Below are 12,983 nucleotides of genomic sequence, written 5' to 3'. Positions count from 1 at the left end.
TCTCCTGCTTAAGGAGGTTAGTGAGTTTGGGTCCCTTACTTAGACTCCCAGAAGTTGGATCACTCGTGTGTGTGTGTGACTCTACTGCCAACCACTAGTTTGAGGTGGAAGACACTGTGTTGGGCTATGAGGTTACCCTCTCTTTTGTTGCTTGTAGTTTGCATGGAGGAGTCAGTTATCAAGGCATTCCAATACCTTTGTATTGAGCCCTGAACCCCCAAATGGGATATACAGATGCCCCAGTCTTTGGGGAATGTCATGTCACTCCCAAGGGTTGCTTGAGCCCTGTTACCACTTTAGGTGGGGTGAGAAGAGCAACAGGTACTGGCGAGCCTAACAGTGTATACTTCAGAGTTGGCTTGGTCTGCAGTTAGGGGAGAGCTGCTAATATGTTATTCAGGGCTTTTTTGCCACTCTTGCAAAGCAGCTCCTGATGGGGGGTGTCAATTGGTCCAATTGCTAAGGACTCTGGTCAAGATTTTCCTTCCCAGACCACAAGCCCCAAAGCTGTAACAGTCTGGGCACCAAGCGCAAGCCCTTGTGTTATGATCTTATCAGATGATCAAAACCAACCTGCTGTACCAAGTCAGCAATCTGTCCCTTTTGCTTAGTTCCAAGGTCCCACAGATTCAAGCCAGTCACACAGGAAAAGCGACTTTTCTTCTTTCTCCCTCCCTTCAAGGGCTGAGTCTGTCGTGACGGGCTGGGGGAGGGATGTTGGCTGAGACTGCCACAAGTCCCAGCCAGGAAAACGTCTTCTCTCATTTCTCCCTTCCTCCAAGGGTGTTGTCTGCCCTGCCAGAGGGGAAGATAAGCCACCACCAGACTGGGGGATGTGCACTTCCTGGGGCCACTGGGCATCTCAGCCCAGGAAGTGGCTACTCTGGTTACTCTGCCCCTCCAGGGCGGACTTTGTCTAGTTGATGTGAAATACACACCAAGGGGCTGCTGGAGAAGCTCTGCCCAAGGCCACTGAGGGTCTCAGACCAGAAAGTGGCCTGCTTCGCTACTCCAGAAGCATGAAGGTTTTTAATTTCGGTGAGGTCCAGTTTATTTATTGTTTTCTTTGTTGCTTGTACTTTGAGTATCTAAGAGACCAATGCCTAATTTCAGGTGATGAAAACTTATGTTCTCATCTAAGGGTTTTATAGTTTTAACTTTTACATTTAGGTTTTTGATCAGTTTTAGGTTAATTTTTGTATATGGCATGAGGTAGAGGTCCAACTTCATTCTTTCACATGTTGATATCCAGTTGTCCCAGCACGTGTTGAAAAGACTATTTTTCCCCCATTGGATTGTCTTAATACTCTTGTCAAAAATCAATTAACCATAAATATAATGGTTTATTTCTAAACTCTCAATTTTATTGCACTGATCTTTTGTCTATCCTTATGCCAGTGCCACACTGTCTTGATTACTGTAGCTTTGTAGCAAGTTCTGAAATTAGAAAATGTAAGTCTGTCACCTTTCTCAAGATTGTCTTGGCTATTCTGCTTCCCTTGCATTTCCCCACAGGAATTGTAGCATCAGCTGGTTGATTTCTGCACCCCAAAAAGGCACCTAGAATTTCAAAAGGCATTGTTGAATCTGTAGATCAATTTGGAGACTGCTGCCCTCTTAATAATATTATCTTCCAACCTATGAACCTAAGATGTTTTTTCCATTTAGTTCTTTTTTTGTCCTGCTTCCTGAAGTTCTTCTTTAATTTTTTTTCAACTCTGTTTTGTAGTTGCCAGTGTATATTTTCAACTGATTTTGTTAAAGTCATTCCTGAGTATTTTATTCTTTTTGATGCTACTAGAAATGGAATTGTTTTCTTAGTTTCATTTTTGGATTATTCTTTGTTAGTTCATAGACCTACAATTGATGTTTATATCTTGATGCTGAGCAGGAGTAGTGTCCTTTTGTCCAAACTACTTTACTAGTTCAATAGGTTTTTTAGTGGTTTCCTTAGGATTTTCTATGTACAAGATCCTGTCATCTGAAAGTTTTACTTCTTCCTTTCTAATCTGGTTACCTTTATTTCTTTCTCTTTTGTTATTTGCCTGGATAAAACCTCCAGTGTAATGTTGACAGAAATGGCAAGAGTGGAATCTTGTCTGCTTCCTAAGCTTAGGGGAAACCATTCAGTCTTTCACTGTTACAATGTTAGTTGAGGAGTTTTTCATAGATGCCTTTAGCAGGTTGAGAAAGTTCCCTTCTAGCCTTAGTTTGTTGAGTGTTTTTTTTTTTTTTTAAATCATGAATGGGTGTTGGGTTTGTAAAAATGCCTTTTCTGCACCTATTGAGATGATTATATGTGTTTTTTTTATTATTCTATTGGTATGTCTACTACATTGATTAATTTTAAGATATTAAACCAATTTGCTTTCCTGGGATGAATCCCTTGGTCATGATGTATCCTCCTTTTTATGTTGCTGGGTGTAGCTTGATAGCATTTTGTTCAGGATTTTGGGGTCTATGTTTATAAGAAATATTGGTCTGTAGTTTTCTTGTGATGTCTTTAACTAATTTGGGTCTCAGCATAATAATGACTTCACAGAAGGATTTAGGAAGTATTCCTTTCTCATCCGGTTTTAGAAGAGTTGTGTAGGATTGCTGCCAATTCTACCTTAAACATTTGGTAGAATTCATCAGTGAAATTATGGACCTGAGCTTTTCTTTGTTGGAACTGTTTTGATTGCTAAGTCTGTCTCTTTACTTGTTATAGCTCTATTCAGATTTTTGATTTCTTTTTTACTCAATTTCAATACTTTGTGGCTGTTTAAGGATTTTTTCTATTTCATTTGTTATCTAATTTGTTCACACACAGTTCAATAGTATTCCTTCATAATCCTTTTTATCTCTATAAGTTCGAGAAAGTGTTCCCCCTTCCATTCTTTTTTTTTTTAATGCAACATACAAACTTTAACAAAAGTAACAGGTACAGTCAAACAAGCACTTACATTAAGAGAAAAACTGACTAGAAGAAATTTTGTCTCAAACACCCTCCAGTAACCTACTTGCAGCTGCATTTAGCTGAGCTCTGTTGCTGTCACGAATACAGCTCATGCACAGGTGTGGGTGAATGCTTTGTACGTTTGGCAAGTATTCACGGAATACTATCTTATATACACATATACAGTAAATTTGAAAAGGATTTAATTGACGATCCCAGGTACACTTCATTTTTGTTGATCTTTTGGACGAGGCCGTCTAGAGAAGAATGTGCGGTCGTGACTCGTGAGCCCCGTAAGGAACCCAGCCCGGCCTCCTCCCCGACTCCTCGGCACCAGAGGGGCCTGGGGTACCGGCTCGGAAAGGCCCCGGGAACGTGACAGGCCGGCGTCGCAGCGCCTGTCCCAGCGGCCACCCGCCGGGGGCGCCCTGGGGGCGGGAGGGACGGCACTTCCGCTTCCGGCGAGGAATCGATTCCGCTTCCGCTCTTGAGTTCAGTTTTCACTCTTCTCTCTTTTTCGTGGTCAGTCTCGCTAGGTTATCAATTTTGTTGATCTTTTCAAAGAACCAATTTTTTGTCATCAATTTTGTTTATAGTGTTTCTTATTCTCTATTTCATTTTTTTCCATTCTGACCTTTACCATACCCTTCATTCTGCTTGTTTTAGGTTTAGTTTACCCTTATTTTTCTAATTTCTCAATATGGAATGTTAGGTTATTGATTTGAGATCTTTATTCCGTTTAACACAGGCATTTTGAGCTAAACATTTCCTTCTAAGCACTGCTTTAGTAGCATCCTACCAATTTTGGTTGTTGGTAGAAAGAGTTACCATAACAGGCCTGGATGGCCATCCCCAGGGAGGACTGATTGCAGGGCTGGCCCCTGGCTGGCCTTTGGGAACTTAGATTTTGGGAGATTCCCACCAATCCCAGACCTGGTAAGCATTACACCTTAACTGTACAAACAATATAGTTTACGCTAAACCTGCGCCTTCCTTTTAGGAATATGGAATTTGGGTATTTGCCAGGAGGAATATGCCTACATGGCTGCCCCAGCAAAACCCTGGGTTTTCAGCTCTAATGAGACATTGGCCACAATTCACACGTGTTGCTGTAATTCATTGCTGGGGAAATTAAATGTATCCTGTGTGACTCCCCTGGAAGAGGACCCTGGGACTCTTGCGGCTGGTCTCCCCGAATCTTCACCTCTGGGTCTTTTTCCTTTGCTGCTTCTACTTGGTCTCCCTTTGCTGTAATAAATCATAGCCATGAGTATGACTATATGCTGAGTCCTAGGAGTCCTCCTAGTAAATTACCGAACCTCCAACACATGTGGTTTTGTTTTCATTCATCTCAAAGTATTTTTAAATGTCCCTTGTGATATTCTTTCCTTTGACCCTTTGTTACTTTAGAATTATATACTTTAATTCACATACTTGTGTATTTCTTAAATTTCCTCTTTTTATTGATTTCAAATTTCATTCCATTGTAGTTGGCGAACATACTTTGTATGACTTAAGTCTTTTTCATTATATTGAGACTTGTTTTATGACCTAACATATGGTCTATCTTGGAGAAGGTTCCACATGCACTTGGGAGGAAAGTGTATTCTGGTGTTGTTGGAATGTTCAGTAAATGTCGGTTAGGTCTGGTTGGTGTACAGTATTATTTCATTCTTTTATTGATATTTCCCTGTTGACCTTCTGTATAGTTCTATCAATTTTTAAAATTGAGTTATTGAAGTAGGCAACTATTATTTTTGACTTGTTTATTATTCAAAAATAAAAGTCTATTATTTCTCCCTTTAATTCTGTGAATTTTTGCTTCATGTATTTTGGGGCTTTGCTGTTAGATGCATTTGTGTTTATAATTATTATGTCTTCTTGATAGATTAACCCTTTTATCATTAATGAAATAAGCTACTTTTTCTCTGGTAACCATTATATCCTAAAATCTATTTTGTCTAATATTAGTATAGCCACTCCAGCCTTCTTTTGGTTACTTTTTACATAGTATATGTTTTCTATATTCAACCTATTTTTGTCTTTGAATCTAAAGTGTATCTCCTGTATTGAGTCACTTTATTAATTCATTCTGCCCATTTTACCTTTTGATTAGAGTGTTTTGCTGTTTATATTTAATGTAATTTATTGATGAGGTAGGATTTATATCTGCCATTTTTCTAGTTGTTTTCTATATGAGAATTACAATTACTATCTTGACTTATAAAATCTATGTTGGATAAAACCAACTTAATTTCAGCAGCATACAACATCTCTGCTTCTATGTAGCTTTTTATTATACTTCCCCTTCCTCTGTGCTATAATATTACTGTCATACAAATTAAATCTGTATGCATTATGAGTCCATCAGAACAGCTTTATTTTGCTCTATGAGGTTGTTTTTTAATTTTGGTTTGAAAAAAAGAAGTTACAAATGAAAAATATACTTACACTGTCTTTTATGTATGTAGTTACCTTTGCCAGTGCTCTTTTTTTATGTGGATTTGAGTAACTTTCCTTTCATTTCAACCTGAAGGATTCCCTTCAGTACTTTTTCCAGGGCAGGCCTGCTAGTGACAAACTCTCAGTTTTTGTTTATCTTGGAATGTCTTAATTTTTCCTTCATTTTTTGGAGGATATTTTGCTGGTTCTTTTTCCTCCAGCACTGAATATGTCATTTCACTGCCTTTTGGCCTCCGTGGTTTCTGATGAAAAAGTATTTGTTAACTGTGTCGAGAATCCCTTGTGCGTGAGTCACTTCCCTCTGGCTGCTTTCAAAATTCTCTCTGTCTTTGTCTTCTGACAATTCGAACGATATGTCTCAGTGTGGATCTCTTTGAGCTGACCCTGTTTTGTTGAGCCTCTTGGATGTGTAGATTCATGTCTTTTGTCAAATTTGGGAACTTTTTTGCCATTATCTTTTGAAATATTCTTTCCTGAATATTCTTTTCTCTCTCTTCTCTCCCTCAGGAGCCCCGTGGCGTGTATGTTAGTGTACTTAATGGCAGCACACAGGTCCCTCACGGCTGTTTATTTTCCTGTGAACTTATTGTTTCCTACTCTTCATATGTGACAGTTTCTTTTGGTGAGTCTTCAAGCTTACTGCTTTTTCCTTTGCTGTCTCAGATCTGCCTTCGAAACCATCTACTGAATTTTTCATTACAGTTACTGTATTTTCAATTTTAGAATTATTCTCTGGTCTTTTTACAAAAATTTTAAATTTTTATGACTTTTCTTTATTGAACTTCTCTCTATTGATGTTTCTTGTTTGGTGGGATATCATTTTCATTCTTTATTGAACATATTTAAAATAGCTGATTCAGAATAATTTTTGGTAAGTCCAACATGTGGACATTCTCAGAGACAGCTTCTGTTGAGTGTTTCTTTTCTTTTATGAGTCATACTCTCTTGTTTCTTTGTATGTCTTGTAATGTTTTGTAAAATAATGGACATTTTAAATAACATAATGTGGCAACTGTGGAAATGACATTCCCACTCCCCACCTAGGTTCATGGCTGTTGTTTGTTGTTGTTGCTACTTGTTTATATATTGACTTTTTAAAACTAATTTTGTATGCTTTGTTATATGTGGTTACTGAAGTCTCTGCCTGGATATCTTAATTGTCAGCTAGCAATTGGACTGAAATTTCCTTGCATGCCTTGAACCAGTAAGTGTCCAACCCTTGCTGAGGGGCTGTGCGTGCGTGCGGGACACCCTTGCCATGCTGCGGCAGGCAGCTGCCGGCTCTGCCTTGTGCTTCACTGCTGCCCTGTGGAGTCGGTGGGAGCGAGGGCCCTCTCAGGCGCTTCCTGAGCCTGGTACAGCCCTGCACAGGAGCGCAGCCTTCTAGATTCCTAGGGACATGTCAGAGCTTTTTGTAGCTCCTATGGACATGACGTTCTCATTTTCAGTTTTCTGGTCAGCTTCCTACTTGCCCCAGCTGTTTTCACCACCTCAGGCAGCTTCGATGCTAAATAGTTGCCACTGATTGTCTTCCCTAAACACCCTGCAGGAGGATTGTTCCCAGAGAGTAAGGTCCTGAGTTGGGTGGAATAAAGACAAGCCCTGTGAGTGGGGGTTGTCCCCATTGTTAAATCATCAGAGAACTGCCAGGCACATCCCATAATGACAGGTTTCTAGGAACAGGGCTCAGAGGAAGCTACAAACACATTCATTCTCTTCCAGTGGCTGCTGGTTTTCATGGCTGTGGTGATTCTAAGGCGGTTGGTTTTCAATGTGTGCATGGCTGTGGGAAGAGGGGTGGAATAGGGCAAGTTAAAATGCCATCAAACTCGCTGTTCTTACTGAGATTCAGCCATTTTTCTTGAATAAATGCTGCTCAGATTTTTGCAAGCCTTTGGCTAATTTCTAGGGTTCTGGAAAAGTTTTGACAGTTTTTTTTTAAACAATCTTTGCCAGTGTTCTCATTGCTTACATGGAGGAGTGGATTTTTGGAGGTTCTCACTGCACTATGTTCACTGACATCACTTCCCCCAGTTGATTCTAATGCAGCCGTGTATACCATGGGCTGTTATTTGTAAATAAGGTGTGCAGAGTAGCTTTCTGACTTCTGGTACATCAAAAGTGACATTTATTGAATTATTATTATTATAGCTCAAAATATTTAATATTCCTCACTTCCCAAATGTCAAGTTTAGTTTAGTCAAGGAAGGATAGAATTTGTTGCTGTGTTGTCTTTTAAACATGTGCTCTGAGTACAGGGTCAGGGAAGAGAAATGCATTGTTTTAGCTGAGGTCCCCTGTTTGGCCATGAGGCTGGGTAGTCTGTGAGGGGTTTGTGTTCATTCAGCCCTCAGTGACTGAAACACAGCAAATCGATGCATAAATGCAGCAGTCTAGTAGTAGAAATCAAAGCTTAATTATTAAAATCCCAGCACTATTTTCTATTTTAGGAAAACTTTACTTTCATGCTGGTAAATTCACGTTCTGTTGTTGGACATTTAGATTCTGATGACAAAACCATTTATTAATGTGAACTTTCAGACTTTGGACAGGTTTTAAAGTACAGTAAGAGTTTGCTAGTAATGAAATCCAAAAGTCTTTTTCTCAAAAAAAAGAGAAAAACAAAAATAACCAAGATGAAATTTGATTATTATTATTTCCAATATATGTTAGGGATGCAGATATATTCTAGTTAATTAAGTTTCAGAGGAATCTGTAGGTTAAGGTGCTATCGAAAACAGCCCCACTCCACTGAGCCACTTTGAGGCCGTGGAGTGAGACCTGTGTGAGTCAGCTCACTCCCGCGGCGCTGCTACCTCTCCGAGCTTCTCAGACACAGTGGCCATTGTTACCACCGCTAATTATTAGTCTGCTCCAACAGAATTCATGTTGATGTTACAAAAACTGTTTATGCTACACAAGCTCTTTATTCATGTAATAATTATAGCATGTTTGTCTTAAGTATTTCACAAGTGTTCTCTTTGGGTAATACTGGCAAGATTAAGTAATAGTTTCTTGCTCACGTTGTTGCTCAAGAACATCAAACGTGATGGATTGAGATTGGATATATAATATGTATGTCTTTGGCTCCTAGCCTCTTTAGCTTTTTGCTTTTCTTACATATCAAATAATCTTATTGTGGGGCTATGTCTATTGTTTCTAACACAAATGCCAGGAACCACTTGAGTAAAATATTTGATTGCGATTTTAATGGAGAGTTTATATAATGATGAAGACTAATACATGCAAGCCAGCCAAACATCGTGCCAGAAACCAGGGACTTCAAAGAGTCTTCCTTTTAGAACTCTAAAGGAACTGAAATTTGTGTTGTTCCATATCGTCCAGCTTACTCATTGGCAATAAGTAACTGTTGGCAAGAAGCACGCATCACATGGTCCCGGTTCTGCCCTGGAAAGGTCAGTGGGAGGCCCAGACACTGGCCTGTGCTCAGCCGTGTACTCTGATCCTGCGACACGTGGTTCAGAGTGCGTTTCGCAATGTAACGCAGCTGATTAATGGTCACTTGCGCAAGAAGTTTTCGTTACCCTTGCTGCAAACAACCTGGGAATGATTAACTTTGTGACATAACTCTCATCACACAAAGATGGGAGAGTCAAACAGAGCTTCAAAATAATGTGCTTCAGACATAACTGAATGTGTTTTGGCTTCTTAATGTGTACGTGATTAACATTGTCTTAAAGCCAGTGAGTGAAACAGAGAAACCTCTTTTGCTTTTTTTCTTTCTTTCCCTTTTTTTTTTTTTTTTAGGAATAGGGGTTTCAATGTGAGATTGGTTCATGTGTGAACACTCTTCTACCATATTGTAATTTTATCTTTATATATTCTAGTTTGTTGTTGAAAATGTCAGTTCTGTTTTGTAGCACTCCATCTTATGAGCCAAATATCGAGTATACAGTTGCTTTTTTACTAAGAATTTTCAGAGCTACAAAGATATGACGCGCATATTCCCACACACAGTGGAAAGTTACGGTGATACTTGTTACTGAGTTCATTCTGCGTTTCCTTAACAGAATTTCGATCTTGTCAGTGGAGCGCAGTCTGAAATGCCGGATGTGTGTAGACTCTGCATTGTGAGTAGAAGAAACTCAACCAAAGTAGCTCAGGAGAAAGGAAACTTCATTGACTCCTGGCCCTGAGCTGTGGAAGGACAGGGGAGTGGCATCCTCAGGGTCAGGGAGCCAGGGTCACAGGGCTGCAGGGACGCTTTCCACTTCTCACCACATGTGGTATCTGGTGGGTAGCCGCATTCTTTGTGTCTGTCCCTGTAGACCAGCTCCAGCTGACGGCAGCTCCCAGACACATGCCTCGCCACCAGGGAAGGAGGGGCCTCTCTTTACTCCCAACTCAGAAACTCCCAGAAGAGGCCTCTGATGGGCCTAGATCGTATGCCCTCGCTGTGGCCAGGGAGGCGGGGTACTACGATTGGAGGACAGGGACCTCCTCAGGAGAAGGGAGGGCTCCTGTCCTGGCCTCCAAAATCAAAGCAGCCACTGAGAGCCAACTTGACTGAATCGGCCATCCTTTCCCCAGGACGCCCCCCGCTTGCCTTAAGGCATCTGCCCCACTGCTCAGTGAGACCACCCAGAGTCCCGCCCAGCACCTGTGCCGGTGCCGAGTGCAGATCTGGGTCACGTCCACTCCTCTCGAGGCCAGATGCGGCTCCACAGAAGGAGGCAGCCGATGGCCTCTGTGCTGTTGCATCCCCCTCAGCACACAGCTGCCCAGTGACCGAGGGACCCTCTTGTAAATGGGGATGACACATGTCCCGAGTTCCCATCCACACCGTATTCCACATGCTGGGACGGAACTTGACCCAGCCTGCAGGTCTCAGACATCCATTTGTTGACCCATTTCTCTGGCAGTCCCTTGATCCCTTAGTGAATGTCACGACCGAGGTTCTTTGTGGCAGGAACAGAGGGGAGAATTTCTCACCTGGAGGCTTTACCCCCTCCCTGGTTCATGCACCACCTCACTTTTGTTCGTGCAGTTTTAGAGGGTCCTGGAGGTCGTCACTGGCTGAGAATAGACCTCTTAAACCTTACTTGGCTTTCTGTAGATTTAATGCAGAGAGGGAGACCATTGTCTAATAGCCAGTAGCGTGATGCTTGTCAAATTACCGTGTGCGTCTGGGCTGGGTGGGATCCGAGGGCTGCCTCCCGGCACGTGCCTCAGATTCTGCCTCTCTCCGGCCCGCAGCTGCCGGCGTCTGCCGCAGAGCACCAGGCACAGGGCTTTTGAGAGGGGCTGTGGCTGCTCCAGCTGCAGCCCCACCAGCAAGGACCTGGGCCAGCAACTGGGGCAGACGTAGTAGCCACTGTCAGGGAAGCGGGTGATGTGGAGACAGGGGATGGAGAAGGCGCCAAGGCCCGTGTCAAAGCTCTTTAGGGGACAGTTAACACTGATGGAGCTTGAGCTAAGAGAGAGACTCCAGGGCTTAGCCGGTTTCAGGGGCCAGTGGACCTGCAGTCTGAGGTGCTCCCAGAACTCAGTCTCTTCCTCTCCCTTGTCATCGGGCTTCCCTGAGGGAGAGGACTTGTCCCACGCCGCCCCCAGCAGCCCCAGCCTCCTACCAGAGAGCAGGGAGCTCTTAGTGTCACCGGCCTGGAGATGTGTGGGGAGGACGAAGGCCCTTGGCGGGGTTAGGGGCAGTAGAGGGTGCAGGAGACTCCTGCTCCACTAGGTTTTTAACTCCAGCAGACAGCCGTGCGGGGTAGTGTCGGGCCTGCCCGTGCTCCTGTGTCTCTAGGCTATTAGACACGTCTTTGCCGCTGCACACACGGTGGCCCCGACACCCCAGGTGTAGCCTGTGGTCTCCAGGAAACCAGTCAATTGTTGCACAGTTTTCCAAATCCCTGTTGCCACCAACTGAGTAAACACGCTCAGCCGGGAAGGGCCCTGTTCTCCCGATGCTGTAAGCATTGTGTGTCTAATGAAGCATTAGTCAGCACTTAATTCGTGTTAGTTATTTGTCATTTTGTTTTCTCAGAAGATGGTAAACGTCTAGTTACGCTCATGCTGGGCTCCGCACGACATTTCCATGCCCACACTAGAGAAATGGGAGCCCTGCTGTCTACCACTCGGGCGCAGTGCGCCCTTCGCTGCTGCAATAGATGCTCAGGCCACACGAGTGAGCTTTTCCTGAATAGCGTAGCCGTTTCCTAAATGCAGCAGCTAAGGAAGAGAACACTTGGTTTTCTTTCTTCTGAACAATTTCCGTGACGGCTCAGTTAGTGCAAGATCAGTTAACCTGTTCTTGCAGAGCATGGAGGAGGAACCCCCAGCCTCCTCCCCTCCAAAGCCCTGCGCTCCAGTTCTTTCCTTCCAAGAACAGGCTTTATAGAAACCTCCTTTTGTTGGTACTTTCGATTGCTTCCTGTGACGGCAGTGGCAGGCGAGGCTTAGTAGTGGCCAAGGGGCCGTGTAACTGATGTGACTTTCCTTCCGCTTGGCTGAGAAAGCTTCACATGTTCTCCGCTCGGCCTCCATGCCGGGGAGGGTGTGTTTGCAAACCTGAGGTGCCTCTGATCCTGGCTCCTTCTCACGTGAGGTGGTTAAACATTGGCTTTGGAACCCGCTCCCGGGAACCTGCTGTCCCCGCATTCCAGCTCCTCCAGGGCGTGGCGGGCACCCTGCACCGTGCTGCGCTGGGGGTGCTGCACTGACGACACCGGCTGCTTCCTGGAACCGGCCAGATACGAACCGCTGGCTGCACTGCGGGTTGCAAAACCCTGTGTCATAATTGTACTTAGCGTTTTTTCTAGCGCTGGCTTCCCCGAGAAGGACGTTTTGTGTGTTGTGTGAGTGTTTGAGATCTCCTTTTCGTAATTATTTTGGAAAACGTTCAGAGGCCAAAAATAGTGACAAGCTAGGAGGCTTCCTTGCTGGCTCCATGTGGTCCCGGGGGCTCTGGCACACAGGGGTTGTGCTGAGAAGCCGAGACTGACCACCACGCGGCCAGGGTTCCCGAGACCTCTGCCCGGCACTGTCCTGCTGAGGAGGTGCTGGCAGGGACGGGTTAATCATCTAGGTTGTAAAACCCTAAATGCCTGTTGTTAGCAGCTTAATCTACGCTCCTCCTTGCAGAAGTCTTTTGACCTGTAGGGGAAAAATGGTATTTAAGATCTGGGTTAGTCAAGAGGGTGGAGTGAGCTAAGTTTAGTGGAGGCTAAAAATAGCCCCAGCTGGGGCCTTGGGGCCTGGGACCTCACCTCCCCCTGCTTCCCCGCCAGCCACACCCTCAGAGGCCCGTGCGTAATTCTAACCAGCCTGCAAATGTCATTTCTAGGATTGTCCCAGCCGGTTACTCATATGTCAGATTCCCATTCTCTGTGCTTCACGCAGGGGCTGCACTTCCACAGAAAGGTGAGTCACACCCAGGGCCTGGAAGGCCAGGCAGCAGTGCCATAAACCGGAAGAAAGAGGTGGGGACGGAGCCTCGTACAGCATTCTGGGGTGGCTTTCTTCCCCACAGGTTAATTTTTATCTTAACAACCAAGATAAGGTTGGATGGCCCTTTGATAAGAAATCTATTTTAGTACAAGGGATTATTTGAACTTCTTTT

The 12,983-nt window shown here is 43.8% G+C and overlaps 1 long non-coding RNA gene across 1 annotated transcript; it reads left to right on the top strand.

Annotated features, from left to right (window-relative positions):
• The first annotated feature begins 5,767 nt into the window (after window positions 1-5,767).
• Window positions 5,768-12,744, top strand: LOC123646093. Its single transcript, XR_006737793.1, has 3 exons — window positions 5,768-5,810; window positions 5,909-6,023; window positions 12,708-12,744. It is a non-coding gene; the product is annotated as an uncharacterized LOC123646093 (long non-coding RNA).
• The last annotated feature ends 239 nt before the right edge of the window (window positions 12,745-12,983 follow it).

Source organism: Lemur catta, chromosome 10 (genome assembly GCF_020740605.2).
Source record: "Lemur catta isolate mLemCat1 chromosome 10, mLemCat1.pri, whole genome shotgun sequence".
Lineage (NCBI taxonomy): Eukaryota > Metazoa > Chordata > Mammalia > Primates > Lemuridae > Lemur > Lemur catta.
The sequence above is the reverse complement of the archived record's forward strand: the minus strand, read 5'-3'. Positions and strand labels throughout refer to the sequence as shown.